The 17311-nt window shown below is 49.0% G+C and overlaps 1 protein-coding gene across 3 annotated transcripts in view; it reads left to right on the forward strand.

The window, feature by feature from the left end:
- The window catches only part of LOC138566730 (sodium/calcium exchanger 2-like), a 1535489-nt gene that overhangs the window by 374405 nt on the left and 1143773 nt on the right, over window positions 1–17311 (forward strand). The gene's annotated exons all lie outside the window — the stretch shown is intronic.

The raw sequence follows: 17311 nt of genomic DNA on the forward strand, positions 1-17311 counted from the left end.
ATCAGATTCCGAAGAGGAGTACACCAGAATGTCATTGATATATACGACAACACAAACATCGATGAGTTCCCGAAGGACATCATTCATGAAGTATTGGAAGGCAGCCGGCGCGTTACACAATCCGAAAGGCATCACCTGGTACTCGAATAATCAGTATTTAGTACGGAAGGCAGTTTTCCATTCGTCGCCTTCTTTAACTCGTACCAGATGATAAGCCCCCCGTAGATCTAACTTGGTGTATATGCAAGCGTCCTTCACCTGGTCAAGGAGTTCAGGGATCAGAGGCAGAGGATAACGGTTTTTAACCGTTATCTGGTTCAATGCGCGGTAATCGATACAAGTTCTAAGGTCGCCTTTCTTTTTTGGGCACGAAGAACAAAGCCGAGGATGCCGGGGACTTTGACGGGCGAATAAAACCATTAGTTAGGTATTGATCCAAATATTGTCTCAAATGCAGATTCTCAGGTTTGGTAAGGGCATAAATCCTGCTACAAGGGGGTTATGCACCGGGCACCAGATCAATTTGGCAATCGTACGATCTGTGAGGAGGTAACGTGTTGGCCTGTTCCTTTTGGAAGACGTCCTGAAAGTCTTGGTATTCCAGAGGTAGTTGCATGGAGGCAGAGGTTACAGATGCTAGATTAATCTTCAGGTTTTCTGGGTAGCAGGTTTGTGTACAATCCGGGAAGGTTATTCTCTTAGCTCGCCAATCAATTCGAGGATTATGTGTCTCTAACCAAGGGATTCCAAGAATAACCTGAAACTGTGGAGCCTTGATTACATCAAACACAACACCCTCCCGATGGCCGTCGGGACCAATAAGAGTCACCTCAGTAGTGGAATGTGTTACCGGTCCAGAGGCAATTTCAGTTCCATCGACTGTGGTGATGACATCTTTGCTGGTTTTAGGACGGAGAGGGAGGTTAATCCTAGAGACCAATTCACGATCCACATAGTTTCCAATAGCCCCACTATCGATGTATGCCTTTATTGCATGCAACCGCTTAGGCTGTTCTGGATCTACGAGAACCATTGGCACAATGAAATGCGAGGTCTGAGAGTTAGTTTTCAAGCTCGGCAAGCGGACCCCTACACTTGTCGGGCAGAGTCGTTTCCCGAAACAGAGTCTTCATAGTTTTTATCAGCGGCTCCTACCGCCTTTCGGGGCGGTTTTGCCGGGCAATCTCGTAGAAAGTGTCCAGAATTCCCACAATAAAGACATAATTTTAACTGCCGCCTCCTTTCACGTTCCTTTTGAGTTAAGGGTCCTTTAACCCCTCCAATTTGCATAGGCTCAGAGACATCAACTCCCTTGGGATTAGCATGGGTCTTGACCAACACCCGGGTCTCAAACCTGGACCGATCTGCTTTTCTGTTTTGAAGTCTGTGATCCAATTGGACCACTAAGTCTATATATACTCTGTGCATTCTTGGGGCGGATTTACAACTTGGGCCAAGACATCTTTAAGTTCTCCGCGTAGGCCTCGATAAAACAACGTGACTATTTTATCCTCTGGCCATCCCGTTTCCACAATTAGTCTATTAAAGGTTGCAATATAGGATAGGAGGTCCTGATTGCCCTGTCGCAGGGATAGAAGTTCGTCATCCAGAGCCTGCCCCTGAGAGTGTCGAGCAAATAACCTTTCCATGCTTGCTTGAAACCTTTGAAAATCACGGAGAATCGGGTCATCTTCAGTAACCAGTGGAACTGACCAATCGGCAGAGCAGCCGCTGAGATATGACAATACAAAGGCTACCTTGGTCTGATCATTAGGGAAGGCCCCAGGTCTGCATAGGAAGTGCAAACGACACTGATTCATGAATACGGCGAATCGTTTGGGGTCCCCAGCAAAGCGTTCGGGTGGGGCCAGCGGCATGTTTCCAGGTAGATTAATCTGCACAGGGTTACTGAAAACCACAGGAGCGGGGTTCCCTCCGGAACCGGGTAGAGGAGTTTGCCCAGCTTGACCTTGCAAAAGCTGTCTGGCCAGGTCATCAGTTCTTTCTTTTGATATTATTAATTCCCTCCTGAGGGCATTCGTCTCTTGACGAGCGGCATGTACTTCGGCCCGTAATTCCCCTAGTAATTGGGCCAACTGATCAGTCTCAGAACTTTCCATAGCGCCTGGGTGGGAATTTGTAGGAAGGCTTCGCGTTCTGTAACGCTCACCTGACTCCCACAGAGGCGCTGGCCTGGTTCGCGCTGCTGTGACCTCTTCTAAGGTGATGCGCAGGGTTCGGAAGACGGACTGGACCGGGCCCCCAAATCTGGCTCGCAGAAGTATCCTTTTGTAGGCGAAAATAGGGGATTAACTGTCTGCGGGGTAATGCAATCGGCCTCCAGTTACTTCACTGGATTTTCGGATTGGTGAGAACCAAACTTGCTTGGCTTCCAGGTAAGTTTTTTGATAAGAGGTTCCCCTTGTGTCCATGCATTAATGTACTAATGCTAGTGTCTTTTTCCCCATAGGGGCCGCGGTACGGAATGCTGGGGAACAGGCACCCACCCGAGATGAGAGGTGAAATCCTTGTAGAAATCAGGTAAGTCTTTAATGAGCATTTTTTGGTAATGTCTTTTCATTCGCTCATTAACGCTGATGTCTCTTTTTCCCCTTAGGGGCCGGGGTCCGGAAATGCCAGGATGCCGCGTGGACCCGAAATGAAGAGGGAATTAATCAACTGGTAAGTCTTAACATGGAGATTTAGCTTTCCTTATTCCCTTCTCTCTCTCACCTTTTGTTCTGGTCTTTTTCTCCCTAGGCGCTGGGGCGTGACTGCGAATCCGGATGATCGCTGCTGAACATGGAGGCGCCCTGAAAAGGTGAGTGGAATGCGGCGCTGCAGCGATCGACGCGATGAGCTTTTAAATAAAAGTCTTCCTTTTCAGGATTGTCGGCGAGATGTCTCCGGGATGTGGATTTTGCAGGTAAGGACTTTTCCTTCTTCTGTTCTCTTCTTCTCTTCCTTTGCAGGTGATCCAGGATGCTGGCAGGCGTGGCAGAAGTCAGGATGCAGGAGCAGACACGGTGAGCGTCCAGCTGCTAGATGCAGAACAACGCGAAGCACGTGTGGCTGTTCGGGTGGGGTTTAAATAGCCTTGGAAGACGTTTCAGGTATGTATCCTTCCTCCAATCAGGTATGTATCCTTCCCCGACCACGCCTGGATGGTAAATTAGTCCCACAGGTAAAGTAGTTCCTTTCAGGCCTCAAAGAGGCCGGGATCCTGCAGCATGGTCTGCATCAGGTAAGTGCACCCAAGCACTCCCATAATGAGCCTGGCGCCTATGGCGCCAGGACTGATGTCTTTTATGAGCCTGGCGCCATAGGCGCCAGAACACTGTCCAAAGGGCCCCTATATGGGGTTGCTGGGTCCTTCCTTGGGGACTGGATGTCCGCTTTCGGGGACGCAGGGCTTGAACCGGTTCCCCAGGAGCGGGCATCATGACATCAAGTAAATTCAAGATGCGTGTTAGAATTGGAATCGAGGCCTCTAAGGACTGCATGTCATCTGAGGGATCAAAAGATCAAAGCCCAAAGGGGGAATATGGGGCCTCATGGTGGGAGAGGAGACTACCGCAGCAGCCGGTGGAGCTGGATCCGTTTTAACCAACAGAGGCAACTCCATTGGCGGCTCTGTTAGAATTGGAGGGCTACTGGACGTCATTGAACTGGGGGAGATATTAGAGATATCTAGCGTCACCTTTTCCTTACAATACAAGTGAACATCGGCTCTTTTACAACTGGGCAGGGTAACCGGGGTGGAGGGACCATCCGACAAGCGCACCCGTTTTTCAAGGGCCGCAAGAACTGCCGGAGCAAGGATGGAGTTGTCGGATGGTGAGGTGGTCAATAAGTCATTCCAGCCATCCCCCACAGATGGTGTCTCGTCCATTCTCATACTCGTGAAACTCTTCCTGGATGAGGACGGACGAGCCATAGCCCCCTCCCCAATAACGTTTGCCAGTTTGAGCAGAACTGGAGTTTCCAATTCCGCCTGCGAACGTGCATATGCAAATGCCACTTTGTGGCAAATTGTGTCATTTGCAGTTGCGAAGGGCCTGCCGGCTGGAATACTCTGTGCGCCCTGGTATTGGTCCATGTTTACCGTCTCAACAATTGGAAAGAGATTGGAAGAGACTGTGTTTTTTTGTTTTTTAGAATTTTTGTTTTTGATCACAGCTTTGTACGGGGGCAACCACTGCGTAAGGAATAAACCATAGGGACTGTATACAGATAACCCAATGCCCTTAAGATTCGTTTAGCATTGTCAATACACTTGTGTTGGACGGGTAAGTATCTTCCAAGTTAAGCCAGCCGCTAGCAAAGTACTATAACTGTATCCCAGAAGTTTTTACCATTCCTCCACTAGGACTACAGTGTAACCTCAATAACGCCAATTTAAAAGGTTGGATAATTAAGAGAGGATACAATAGTACATGAAATGTGCAAAGCGAAAAGGGGAGGAGTCCTAATTAGTCACTATGTTAACAATTCTAACCTATAGTCAGAAGTAACCACCCTCCAATTTTGCTATGGATAGTAGCTTCGATTTTAAGTTTGTACAGAAAATGGGGTGATAGGTTTCAAAGTTTGATCATCATTAGAGTCTTTTGAGCACCCAGCATCCCCGCGCACCGTAAACCGTAAACAGTCAACAGTACTTCAAAAGTACTTCCACAGTGCGCGCGCGGGTGCGCTGGATGCTCGTGCTTTATGCTGGCCAGGGGGCGTCTCCACAACAGGGGGCGGGAAGCGTCACGGGGACACACCTTCAAAAAGGAAGGAAAAGGATACTTTTAATTAATATGCACTGTGTTAGTGATTTGCAACATTTGTGACTGGCGGAAATGGAGGCGTTTCTTTGCCAACAAAGAGGCCGTACCCCCCTCGAGCTGTGCCCCCTCCCACAACACAAGCTGTGCTCCCTCCCACAACCACAACGTGAGCACAACGTAGTTGTCGAAGACAAGTCCCCACTCACAACGTGAAAAATCAGTACGTGCACTACGTTTTCGTGCCTCTCGTGCCTTTCGTATCGTCAAGGGTGTAGTTCAAACAGTCACCTTTGTTTCCTTTCCTTTAACGTTCCTTTCCTTTAGTCAGGCAATGCGTGCAACCATTAAAGACTTCCTGGCAGGTCCAGAAGCTAGAGTCTTGCGCAGCGCTTATACAAACGCCAGTAACTTCCAGGTAGGCATTCAGCAGCACCCGGCGCCAATCAACAGTACTTCAAAAGTACTTCCACGGTGCGCGTCACTTCTCCTGTTGCTCCCACTGTTAATCTGGTGGAGGCACATGCAGAAGTGTATACATGAATTTAACCTGTCTTTCGAATCAGGAGTGCCTGAGACTGAGCCTCTAGAGAATGTAAGCTTATTATCTCCTGGTGTGCTCTCGAACACACCAAATCTACTCAATTCCTCACACGCCAGTGATATAAGCACTACAAGTTGTGACTCTGCCTCAGTGTTTGGTGTCTGGAGAATTTACTTAACACAACTTCTCACCAGACCTGATGATATTTTGAATCGCCTGAAAAAACAAGGTATGGGCCTCATTCTGAGGTGGGCGCAAGCGGATACTGGGCACCGGTAATGACACTGGTGCCGGTAATCCATTTGCGCCCTATTCCGAGGTCCCTTAGCAGATCCCTCCCTTAACGCCTGGTTTTACCAGGCGTTATGGACGGGACCCGTTAAGGGATACCGGGGTCAATAACGGTACCGCAATTTGCGGTACCGTTATTGACGCCTTCCCATTGAGCCCTATGGGTGCTCAAATGGGAATGGGGAATGGCTTTTACAATGGGGACTTACCGGTCCCGCCAAGGTCGGACTGGACCGGTAAGTCCTCATTGAACGAGGGCGGACACGGTCCCGTTATTGGTGCTAGTCATGGCGCTAATAGCGCCATGACTAGCACCAACCTCGTAATGAGGCCCATTGTGATTTGCAAACATGCATGTTCCCGTACCCATCTCGAGACTACCTTTCAGGGTCACTCCAGTTGATTTGAGAAAATTGGGGCCAGCATAGAGATGATGATGTCGATGAGTAAGCCTCAGGCATATTACACCAAATCGCGAGAAGCAGCCGTTGTTCTGTCGCCATCCATCGGGGTGTCTCCCTCTGCTGAGGAGTCTGCTGCCTGATATTTAGGCAAAAAGCAGAAAGTCATCTGCCAAAAATGTACTCTGATCACAAATGCTTAAATAATGCATCTAGGACTGTATCAAACCCAGCCACTATTGGAAGGTCAGCTTCTGTTGCAGTCCCACCTATTTCCAGAGTTGAAAGTTGGGATCACCACTGGTCCATATACCGGAAAAAGAAATGACGTCATTAACATCGGAAAGCAGGAACTGGACAGGACAGCACCCAAGAATGATTGTGCTGTGCAGACTTGTTTTTCGATTGCGAACACAAGTGACACACTGACTTCTAAAAATGTTAATCCTTCATGTATTCCACCAAATGTGAACAGGGGCCTAATTTCGAGGTTGGTGCTAGTCATGGTGCTATTAGCGCCATGCTTAGCACCATTACAGGTACCGTGTCCGACCTGGTTCAATGGGGACTTACTGGTCTAGTCCGACCTTTGCGGGACCGGTAAGTCCCCATTGAAAATGTCAATCCCCATTCCCATTTGAGCACCCATGGGCTCAATGGGGATGGAGCTAATAACGGTACCATAAATTACGGTACCGTTATTAGCTCTGAAGTCCCTTTGCGGGTCCTTCCTTAACGCCTGCTAAAAGCGTTAAGGAAGGACCCGCAAAGGGAACTCGTAGTAGGGCGGTAAGGGTTTAACGGCACCGGTCTCGTTAACGGTGACCGTTAACCCTTACCTCCCTACTTGGAATGAGGCCCACGGAAATGAGTTAGCCACTGTGGATCTGACCACTGTGGGGAAAAAGAAGGGTGGGGTGCGACATACAAAACAAAAGCTTGGGGCAACCAGTTCCAAATGTGAGCGAGAGGTGGTACCTGTTTATAACCCAAAACAATGGTTTTCCACTCCTGCTGTCATGGCCCCTACCCCTATGATTAAGGTGCTTGCTCCAATATCATTATGCAAAACTGTAACGAAGGAGGTTCAAACTGAAGCACACCGAACCATAGAAAGAACGCAAATGGTCGTTTTTGACTGTGATACTGAAAACATGGCAAAAGCTTTGCAAATTAGAGGTCTTTTCCGTAAGTATTGACAAGACTACCTGAACCGTTTACAGATAATGGAACTGTTCCACTCTATTATTCCTTTACGTATTGTTGGGAGCAGTGACATTAGAATCGTATATCAATGTGAAGAGGAGGAGTTTCTAACATCTTTGGTTAATTTCTTTATGGATGCAATGACTGGCTATGTCACTGATTATTGCAAGCAATGTTTCCGAGTTGGCAATGAGTGAACTGTGGTGAAAAGCAAAGCGCTTCCATATTTGGGTAATGCAGGAGGCGCTTCAAGACGGTGTGAACTAGCCATCACCTCTAAGAATTGTAATGACCAACCTTGTGTGGCCTCGCGAACGTCCACTGCACCTGTGGTTGACCCCTGAATTGTAAGAGGATTCAATTCAACACTACAGCTAAATCAATGCCTAGTCTGGGATACTGAATGGAAACCCTTATTGATATATCTTTACGTCCAGTTCATGAGTTCTGGATGACTACCCCTATATAACACCCCTCTCTTGGAATCCCCCTGACCCCACTGAGCCAAGAAGTAGTTCTGTTTTGCAAGTTTAAAAGGTTTATTTGATAATTTAAACAATATATATATATATCACACTTTATAATAAATTAATAATTGAATATCACACTTAATCTGAGCAGTAATCAATAATGGATAGTCCGGCACTAGCACACTTCTTTATAATCAATGATGAGTGGTTATAGGATGGATACGATAGCAACAATACTTTTATGGTTTCAAATGGATGCAATGTGGAATGAAATGCAGTACAGAAAATAACTTGATAGGATTTCAGCAAAAGACAATGGGCCTCATTACGACCCTGGCGGAAATCGAAAAACGATGGCGGAAATGCAATACCGCCATCGAATAGCGCTCGGTGCGATCATGACCCGTCACCGCAAAGTACGATGCCATTAGCGACACCGTAGTGAACGCCAACGCTAACTGCACCAAGTACGCGCGCGCGCGCCATGCCAAACCGTAATTACCACCATGGCGCAACGGTACGCGAATTCTGACCCTAGCGGACATGCACCTAACGCCATCAAGCACGGCGGAAAGTACCATTCCGCCATGGTGAGAAGTACGGCATCGCAAACCAACCGTAAACGGCCCTACTGAGTGCCTGTACACCGCTCCCTGGCCACATTGTACAACTCCCCGTAGGTGCAATGAAGTCACACAATGCAACCAGTGAAATGTACTAGTCATCCATGCCTGCCAACGAACAAATGAATCTCAAGAGGGGCCAATGGGAGCTGCAGGGCACAGATGGCACGAATACAGAAGCTATACAAATGGACATGACCTCAGTCTCCCACCAAGAAACGCACGCAAACACAGGCACCTGTGACCAGCCATATTCCGATAATCACATCATTCCACCAATCCAACTGGCTGACCGGCATCTGTCACACAAAAGCTAATCCCCCGCCCCTGAGCATGACATCATCAAAACAGTCATATTGGCAGCCCTTATCCCTGACCTCACTGGGCTTCGTAGGCAAACGCGCCCAGCACAGTACCACGCAACTATACTCCGAAGCTGGAACCCAATGCAGATCTCCTCACAATACATCGCTCCCCAAATAGGAATATGCCACATCACTTGCAAAGAAGAATGCTACACGGTTCATATCAGAATAGAAATTTAATGCACAACAAATTCACCAAGCCCATACAGCCATTAGGCCATGAACTCCAAAATACATTTCACCATTGTGGGCTGCATCCGCAATAAATGACCAGCTACTTCTTGTGTGACGCCCTGTTCCTTCTTGGTACACAGGGGCTACATTCTCGTACGAAAAGGCAACATGGAAGCGCCTAGAACCGCAGGGCCGTCCCAATAGGGAGGCACTAGTCCAGCTGAAAGGCCGAAATGTTGCTCCTAGCCACTAGTACTGCGTAAGGGCATGTGGCCCATTGGCGATCGTCCCATAAGATCGTAATGCTGCTCCACTGATTAACACGAAGCAGCAGGTGTCGGGAGTAAAATCCATCTGCAGGAGTGGCATACAGATGGCAGTGGCAAAAGGGGAGGAGATACCTGTCACCCAAATGAAATGAAAAAGAATAGTATGGCCATCAGAACTACATTTGAATTACTCACTTCAATGATCACACCAAATCCACAGCCATATGCATGCGAGCCCACTCCAAAGGATCATCACCACCCAAAAAGCACTTGCGAATCATAACTATCTACATCGAGGTGAAAACACTATCACAAACGAATGTACCTGTGCATGCGTCTGTTAAAACAGAATCCCTCAGATGGGATTGGTAACGTGCATAGACACAAGTGTCTGAAGGCGCGTCGAGACAGGGAGGGCTCAACAAGGCCAGATAGACGATGGTCCCACTATGGCAGCCCTGCACCACATAGCGCAGGGGAGGCGGATAGATTCCAAGAAGCCCTGTACATGGCAAACTCTGTATCAAATCATCTGTCCATGCATCCATACATCATTCCCTCATCCCGTAATGAAAACGCCTGTTTCCATACTCACATAACATGTGAAATTTCCATTGAGTCTGTGCGTTATGCAGCCTGCAAAATCCACTGTGCCCCAGCCCGTAATTCCAGTGTTGTGAAGTAACATGTATTTGGGAACGTCCGGCCTTATCGCCCACTTCGCTATTGCGCATCCCAAACTATTCATATCAATCATTGCATCCTCGCCATGGCCCCTGTCCCAAGGACATTGAACAATAGAACGTTATATTTGCAGTCAGACCTGTGGGCATCTCCTCGCCGCTAGCTGAAAACCGAAAGCGCCGCCCTTCGAATTCCTCATTTGCAACATCACGTCGAAAAGGCATCTGTGGCCGCTTGAAATCACAAATTAATCCATCTAGTGCGGCTGTGTGTGAAAATGGCAACTGCCTTCACTCACAAATGGGACGCCCCGCCCGTCGGTGAACCTCGGTACAGTGTTGCATGAGGGTCCACCGTTACTCGAGTACTACGTTCCACTGACCCTTCACAAGTCTGTTCGCGACTGCAAAGATAGTATGTGAAACAATGGGACCATAGCCGAATGAACATATCAACCAATGTTACACTGCCATCGGGTACAAATACATGATTGTAATAGCAAGATGCCATTCGTCGAATTGCAGCGTTGTGTGCGGGACGTGCTCGCCCAAAGGGGAGAGCAGCTTGCACAGGTGGAATGAATCACCACAGGTGGAGGCCATACAGCCTGAAAACACATAAATTGCACACCCAGTCTCCTCCCACAACCACACCCACTCCGAAATGCTACCGGCAGGACTAGCTATGTTGGCCCTGGGGGACCTGATAGCACTGCAAGTACTCCAACTTCAAGAAGAAGACGAACACCAACTACAACCGGCCGCACGGAGGAGACGCAGGAGGAGGAGGAGGGCAAGGCAGGGCCAGCAAGGGCCGCCAGCACAGCCACTACCACCACGCAGGCAGCCCGCAATCCCACGCCTCCGAGCACATCCGTTCAACTTCACTGATGAGCAGATCCACACCCTCTACCGTTTGGACCGGGACACCATAACCGCCATTGTGGACATGACACAGGCTGACCTTGTCAGCATGATAGATAGCCCAACCGCCATCCCACCCCTACTGAAGGTGGTGTCTGTACTCCACTTCCTGGCCACAGGCACCTACCAGCACACAGTCGGACAGTTGCATGGCATTTCACAGCCACTGTTCTCACGGACACTATTGCAAGTGCTCGATGCCCTCCTGCAGCACGCAGACGACTACATCTCTCTACCACGCTCGGAGCAGGAAATTACCAACACAAAAGTGGGATTCCATGCACTTGCCGGCATACCGGGTTGCATTGGTGCCATCGACTGCACCCATGTGGAATTGGTCGTCCCACATGCCATGGAGGCCCAGTACCGCAACCGAAAACAATTTCATTCTCTGAATGTACAAATGGTGTGTGACTCCAACAGGATCATTACACATTGTTGTGCCCGATTCCCTGGATCAACCCATGATTCTATGGTCTTGAGGAACTCTACAATACCACGCTACATGGAGCGACACGCAGGGAACAGATCCTGGCTACTCGGTGAGTCTCATTTCATGCATGATGATGTGGGGTATGTGATGCGGCAAAGACCTGGCAGGAAGGGGGGGGGGTGCGTACGTAGCAATGGCATTCCTCAAAATACCTTTATTGTCCACATACAGGTGATGCCGGGTATCCACTGAAGAGATGGCTCCTCACACCAGTCCGGAACCCACGGGACCAGCATGAGGAGGACTACAACCATGCCCACTCACGTACCCGTGTAGTCATAGAACAGGCATTCGGCCTACTGAAGACTCGTTTCCGCTGCCTCAGCAGGTCTGGCGGGGCACTCCTGTACCGCCATGTGAAGGTTGCAAAGATGGTCATGGCATGTGTCATGCTCCACAACATGTGCGTACGTAGAAATGTGCCCATGCCCCCTGACGCAGAACTGCAAGCACCTGAAGATGGTCATGATGAGGGTGGGGATGTGGCAGCACCTCAAGGAGTCCGCGAGGCACAGGAGGGCCGTGACATTCGTCAGCATCTCATAGATGCATGCTTCTAGCACTCACGCCTGGTGGCTGATACATGGACACGGGACTCGTGGCACTGTGTGTGTCTGGAACATGCACAATATGGACTGTACGCCTATAATGGCCTCGTACACAAAGATCAATGTCCACACATCTCATTGGATGATCGTGCATTGTTTATGGCATATGTGATATCATGTTAAACACCCTATCGACCCGCCACCCAAGTGAGCCCAACACACCCCCTCCACCCTCCTACCTCCCCCCCGAACACCAGTGTCCAAAGATGCTCATTGTCAGTGGGCAGTCGCTATTGCAAGCCCCCTCTCCGGGTATCAGGGGCACCCCTGCCTGTGGAGCGCAGGTTCCTCCCAGATCTACGTTGGGGGCTGCCCTGGACGGAACTTGCAACGGATGATGTCTCTGCCTGCTCACGTCCATGCATGTCCCTAAGGGTTTGTGAGAGCTCAGTGAGCACACGGCGCACAGCGGCAAGTTCAGCACATACGTCTTTGGACGTCGCATGCAGTTCCCCCCTCAGGCTCTCGGTGCTTCTCTCCATTTGTACTCTCAGGCTCTCGGTGCTACTCTCCATTTGTACTCTCAGGCTCTCGGTGCTACTCTCCATTTGTGCCCTTAGTGTCTCTGTACTTCTCTCCATTTCTGCCCTAAGTGTCTCAGTTGATGTTTCTATGTCTGCCTTAGTGCCCCCACATTCATCGGCATGGTCCTTGAGGAGCGTGGCCAGTTGCTGCTGTTGCACGATTACCTGGTCGAGGGACTGTTGCCTCTGCTGGGCCATGGCCATTTGCGGTGGTGTCACAGAGTGGCTGATCACCTCATGTTGCCTTGCCACAGGGCTTGTGGGGGATGGCCAGTCGTCGTCTTGTGGGTGCCCCTGCGTGGTATCCTCATGGTGTACGGGATGGAACAGACAGGGGGATTGAGACAGGTCATGGATGGATCTAACTTCGACATCCCCGTTTTCTGTGTCGGAGCATGCTGCCATTAATGCAGTGTCACCTATGGTGCTGCTGCCACCAGAAGCAGTGCCTACTGTGGCATCCATTGGGGGGACCTGTGGTGCTGCTGTTGTGGGCATGCTGGCTGCTGGGGTGCCTGTTGGAGTTCCCTCCTCTGTGCTGCCACTTGATTTGTGCTGCTTCCGTGTCTTGATGCGTGCAGCTGAGGTGGAGGGTCTTTGGCCGTTGGTCTTGGCCCTCTTTGCAGGTGTGCTGGTAGGGGTGTCCTGGAGCTCGTCGTTTGGATCGGACCCTGTGGTGGAGTAAAGGAGAGCGAGCGTTATTAATGGGTCTGTGGGAATTGGAATGGCAATGTATCACATGCATTGGGGTGGTACCTGAGGGTGATTTGGGTCGGGGCCTTGGAGGTGGTTTCATTTGTGTGTGGAGTGAGGGTGCAGTTGTTTTGCAGCCTGCAGTTAGGGTGTGCCTGCTGCACGTGTAGAGGGTGTTTTTAGGATTTTTAATTATTTATGTATTTGATGTGAGTTTTAAAGTGTGCTATCAGGCCTATGTATGTGGACGTTCTCCTGGACATGTGTTACTGTTGCACTATGTGGACACGTGGTACTTCACATGATTGGACATTGTGGTTTTGGCATTGTTTTATTTGGGACACCTACCTGATTCTTCGGATGTCTGCACTCCTTTCTCCATCCCTCCGACTCCCTCTATGCTCTCCATTCCAATGGTGGAGGCACAGATTTCTTCCCAGGGGGTCAACTTGATGGGTGATTCCGATCCTCCCCCGGTAGCTGTGGCAATGTTGCGGTTGGCAGAAAGTATGCTACGGACGCGTATCCGCAGGTCGTCCCATCGCTTTCTGCATTGCTGTGGGTTGCGGGGTGCGGTCCCCACCGCACTTACCCGCTGTGCCACCAGGGCCCATATGGCCTTCTTGTTCGCAAGTGCCGTCCTGGTCATTTGTGTGGAGAAGACGGCGGCAGCATTCTCCTGGAGGGTCTCTGTGAGCACGGTGAGTTCCTCATGGGAGAAGTGGACCTGCCGCTTGCGGTCGCACGCTTTCTTCGCTACTTTTCCCATTTTTCTTGGTTTCACTAGGGTGGATGACGGGTTGGGATGTGTCTCAGGGTAGTATTTTTAATGGTTGTGTGGAATTTGTGGTTTTATAGGTGTACGGCGTGATGTTTCCCGTTCCGGGACCATGCTTTTACTTCCGTTTTCGTATATTTCCGGTCACCGTACTTTCCGGTTGGCGCTCACTGCGGTGTCCGCTAAGATGGGTGGCGGTATTGCACCTAGGGCGCCGTACGTCGGCGGTGTGGGCCGTTTTGGGGTCATTTCCGCCATCGCGGACTTTGCACTTCCGCCATGGCGTGGTGCTCGTGCCCGATGGGTCGGAATGAGCCGCACTTTGCTCCGTCGTGCAATGGCGGAAACGCTATTTACGCTATGGCGGTCCGGTCGGTTGATTTCCGCCAGGGTCGTAATGAGGGCCAATGTAATCACTTTCTTGGACAATTCACCCCCCCTTAATGCAATGTAAGGAGATGAATAGAATGGGACTCAGTTCTTAGGAATGCAATCAAATAGAGTTCAGTTCAATTCCCCCCCAGCAGCTTATACAACAGATAGGAGTTTTGAAACACAGACCCAAGTGCTTTGAATATGGTGACAATGCAGTGAGAAATATGCTGAAAATGCTTTTAATTCCCTTCAGGAGGTTCAGGGTGAGTGGTATCTAGTTAATATTAGTCCAGGCTCACTCTAGCAATGATTCAGGGATGGTTCAGGGATGGTTCTTAAGAGGCAAACGAAATTTAGTAGTTCAGGCAAAAGCAGCTATCTTTTTACAAGTAAAGAAATCGGGCCAAATCGCAAATCGGGGCAAAATTCGCGGGTGCGAGAATCGTGATTACGGAGAAAGTATAAGGAGTATAAGGAGAAGTCGGTCCTAGGCTTGTTGAAAAGCTGAGATTCTAAGCTTTCAGAGGAAAGTTAAACCAAGTTCCTAGCACAAACGGTTACGGAGTTACGGACGATTAAATAAAGGTAGTTTTTCGGATTTGAAATTTTAAAAGTTCAAAGCGACAGGTTACAGCTTGCAGCTAGAAAATGACAGGTGACAGCTTTGCAAATAACAAGTGACAACTTCTAGGAGGCAGTTCTGGTTAGATCAAAATAGTTTGGATTAGATTATTTTAACTAAGAGATTGGTTCTGCACAGTTCTGCTAGGTACTCACAATATATTTTAAAATAGGCCTCGCCACGGATCTGGTCAGGTTTTGGACTGGACTCCGGTTCTGGTCTCGGCACTTCACAGTGATCTGGGTCAGCTCTCTGGTTCTGCTAACAGCGGTCTGGGTCACTCTGGATCTCTGGCCTCTGTTTCTGGATACTGCTCTGCTTTCTCTGGGTACAGCACTGCTTCTGGATCTTTCTGCACAGCTTTCTCTGGATCCAGCGCTGATCTGCACGGCTCCTAGATGCTGCTACCGCTGTTAGGTTTGCTGGATGCTGAGGCCTACTGAGAAGAGTTCTCAGTTTGTGGGTTTAGGCTCTTGCCTTGAGTTCTGAATCAAGTTCTTTGGAGTTTTAAAGACTAAGTGTTAAATCTGGTATCTTCTGGATGTTGTATGTTCCGGCAGAGGGCGTTGCAGCAAATGGAATTGAATGTCCTCTCTAGCTTCCAGTGGCTCTTTTTATGTCTTTTGAAAGTGGGTGTGTGTGCAGCATCACTAGCCAGCCCCTCTTTCAACTTGTCATTGGCCCAATTCTCCCCTCTCCCATGATTGGGGAAGGAACTGTGAGTCAGAGTGATGCTGTAGGTTTTATGGGTCAGAGGATCCTCCCCTGGTCAGTTTGCCCACAAATCTATATTTGATCAAAATGCACATTTCTCAAATACATAGTGGTTTGTCATTGTACATATTACCTATCACATGAGGTCGTCTCTGTCCCAAATCTGCTCTTCCTGAGGGCTTGCATTCAGAAACGGCAACATTTTCGATTTTAGTGGGTTATGCAACCTTGGTTCTTCATTAAAAATTATACACATATACACGGCCTGTCCATACATACTCCAGTAAATTCCCATGTCTCTAGCTTAAACACAGAGTCTGTAGTATCCATAAATAGCAGGGTTTTGCCCCAGAACATCACACAAATTCCCAACGCGTCTTAAAACGTGCACAGAAAATTCACAAGAATTATGGTATAATTTAAATAATTTTGACAAGTCCGCACCATGAGTTATACATCTTTCTTAAAATCATATTCTGGCCAACAGGGGTGTGTCTTTTCAGGTCACATGGTGTAGAAACCAGTTTATCCAGTTTCTGCCAAGCTCAGAGACCCTGCCCCTCCCAGCTTCTGCCAAGAGGAAGCTATTTTACGGTCCCCCTAATAAACCATCTGCCTGGGCCCTTGAAGGCCCATTGTTCAAAAGGAAGCCATTTACGACTACCCTAATAAACCATCTGCCTGGGCCCAGGACAGGCCTTTGTTCAACTCCCTGTAGCTGCTCCACCCCTAATCTAATCAGAGAGGTGACAACTCCTTTTGGCAAGGGGAAGAGTGGCTGAGCAGGTTTTAACTCCTGTGGGGGTAGATGTCAGGCAGAATTCAGTTTCATTAAGCCAGGTTTCAGATAAAATGTCACTTTTTGTTCCCCAGTTTAAGTCAAGACAATTTTTACATATGCAGATAGAATGCTGATTCTAAGTTCAAAACTATGACATTTCAACAGTGACAAACTATGTGACACTCAAAAGTAGGTCACTCAGTTAATTTAAACATTTTCGATTTTTGGTAGTTTTAAATCCAGTTTCAGTTAGGCTGCTGCAGACCTGCAGAGCTCAGCCAGTCTTGTTATGAACATTGTTTTGGGGCTCTTCCACTTCCCAGATTTAGTATGCACACATACTTCATTCTGCCAGATGTCCGCTGGTGTTCAGTGAGATTTTTGGATGTGTTGCAATGTTTGAAAATAGGCATTTTGAGCTGGTATTCAGAGAAACAAAAGGTGATTTTAAAGTGCGGTTTTTCCTTTGGCACACATTTCACTCATGGCACCCCGGCCCATCCTGCTCGCACTGGTGGGTGGCAAGTTAGGCAACCATTTTAGTGTGCACAAACTGCGTGGTTCTCCTGGATTTTGGCGCACATGTGGGCTTTTTGGCCATCTTGGATTTTCTAAGCCCACAGCACCAAATGTTGCAGCATGATAGCTCAAACGTGGGTCAGGACACCCAACAAAGCCCCCCCACGCGACTGCACTTTGAATTTGAGTCGATGGGGAGTCGGGTGCACAAGGGTTTTGACCCACGCACTGGTATGTCCGCATAATCTTCTTCCAATTCTGCAAATGGCACAGTTCAGCATCTTTTCCTCCATCCGGTACTGATCGATCGGTTCTCCTCGCCGGTCCTGATGGGAATATTGGGCGGTACCCCGGGCCCCTTGCGTCTCTGCTCCCGGTCTCCGGATCGTCCTCCTTGGCCAGTCTCCAGGTTTTCTTTCTCCTAGGACGACAAAGGACGAGCGGCAATACCTATTCATAGACATTTTTCCCCCACCATTGAT

Source organism: Ambystoma mexicanum, chromosome 2p (genome assembly GCF_040938575.1).
Source record: "Ambystoma mexicanum isolate Mex_15411 chromosome 2p, UKY_AmexF1_1, whole genome shotgun sequence".
Taxonomy (NCBI): domain Eukaryota; kingdom Metazoa; phylum Chordata; class Amphibia; order Caudata; family Ambystomatidae; genus Ambystoma; species Ambystoma mexicanum.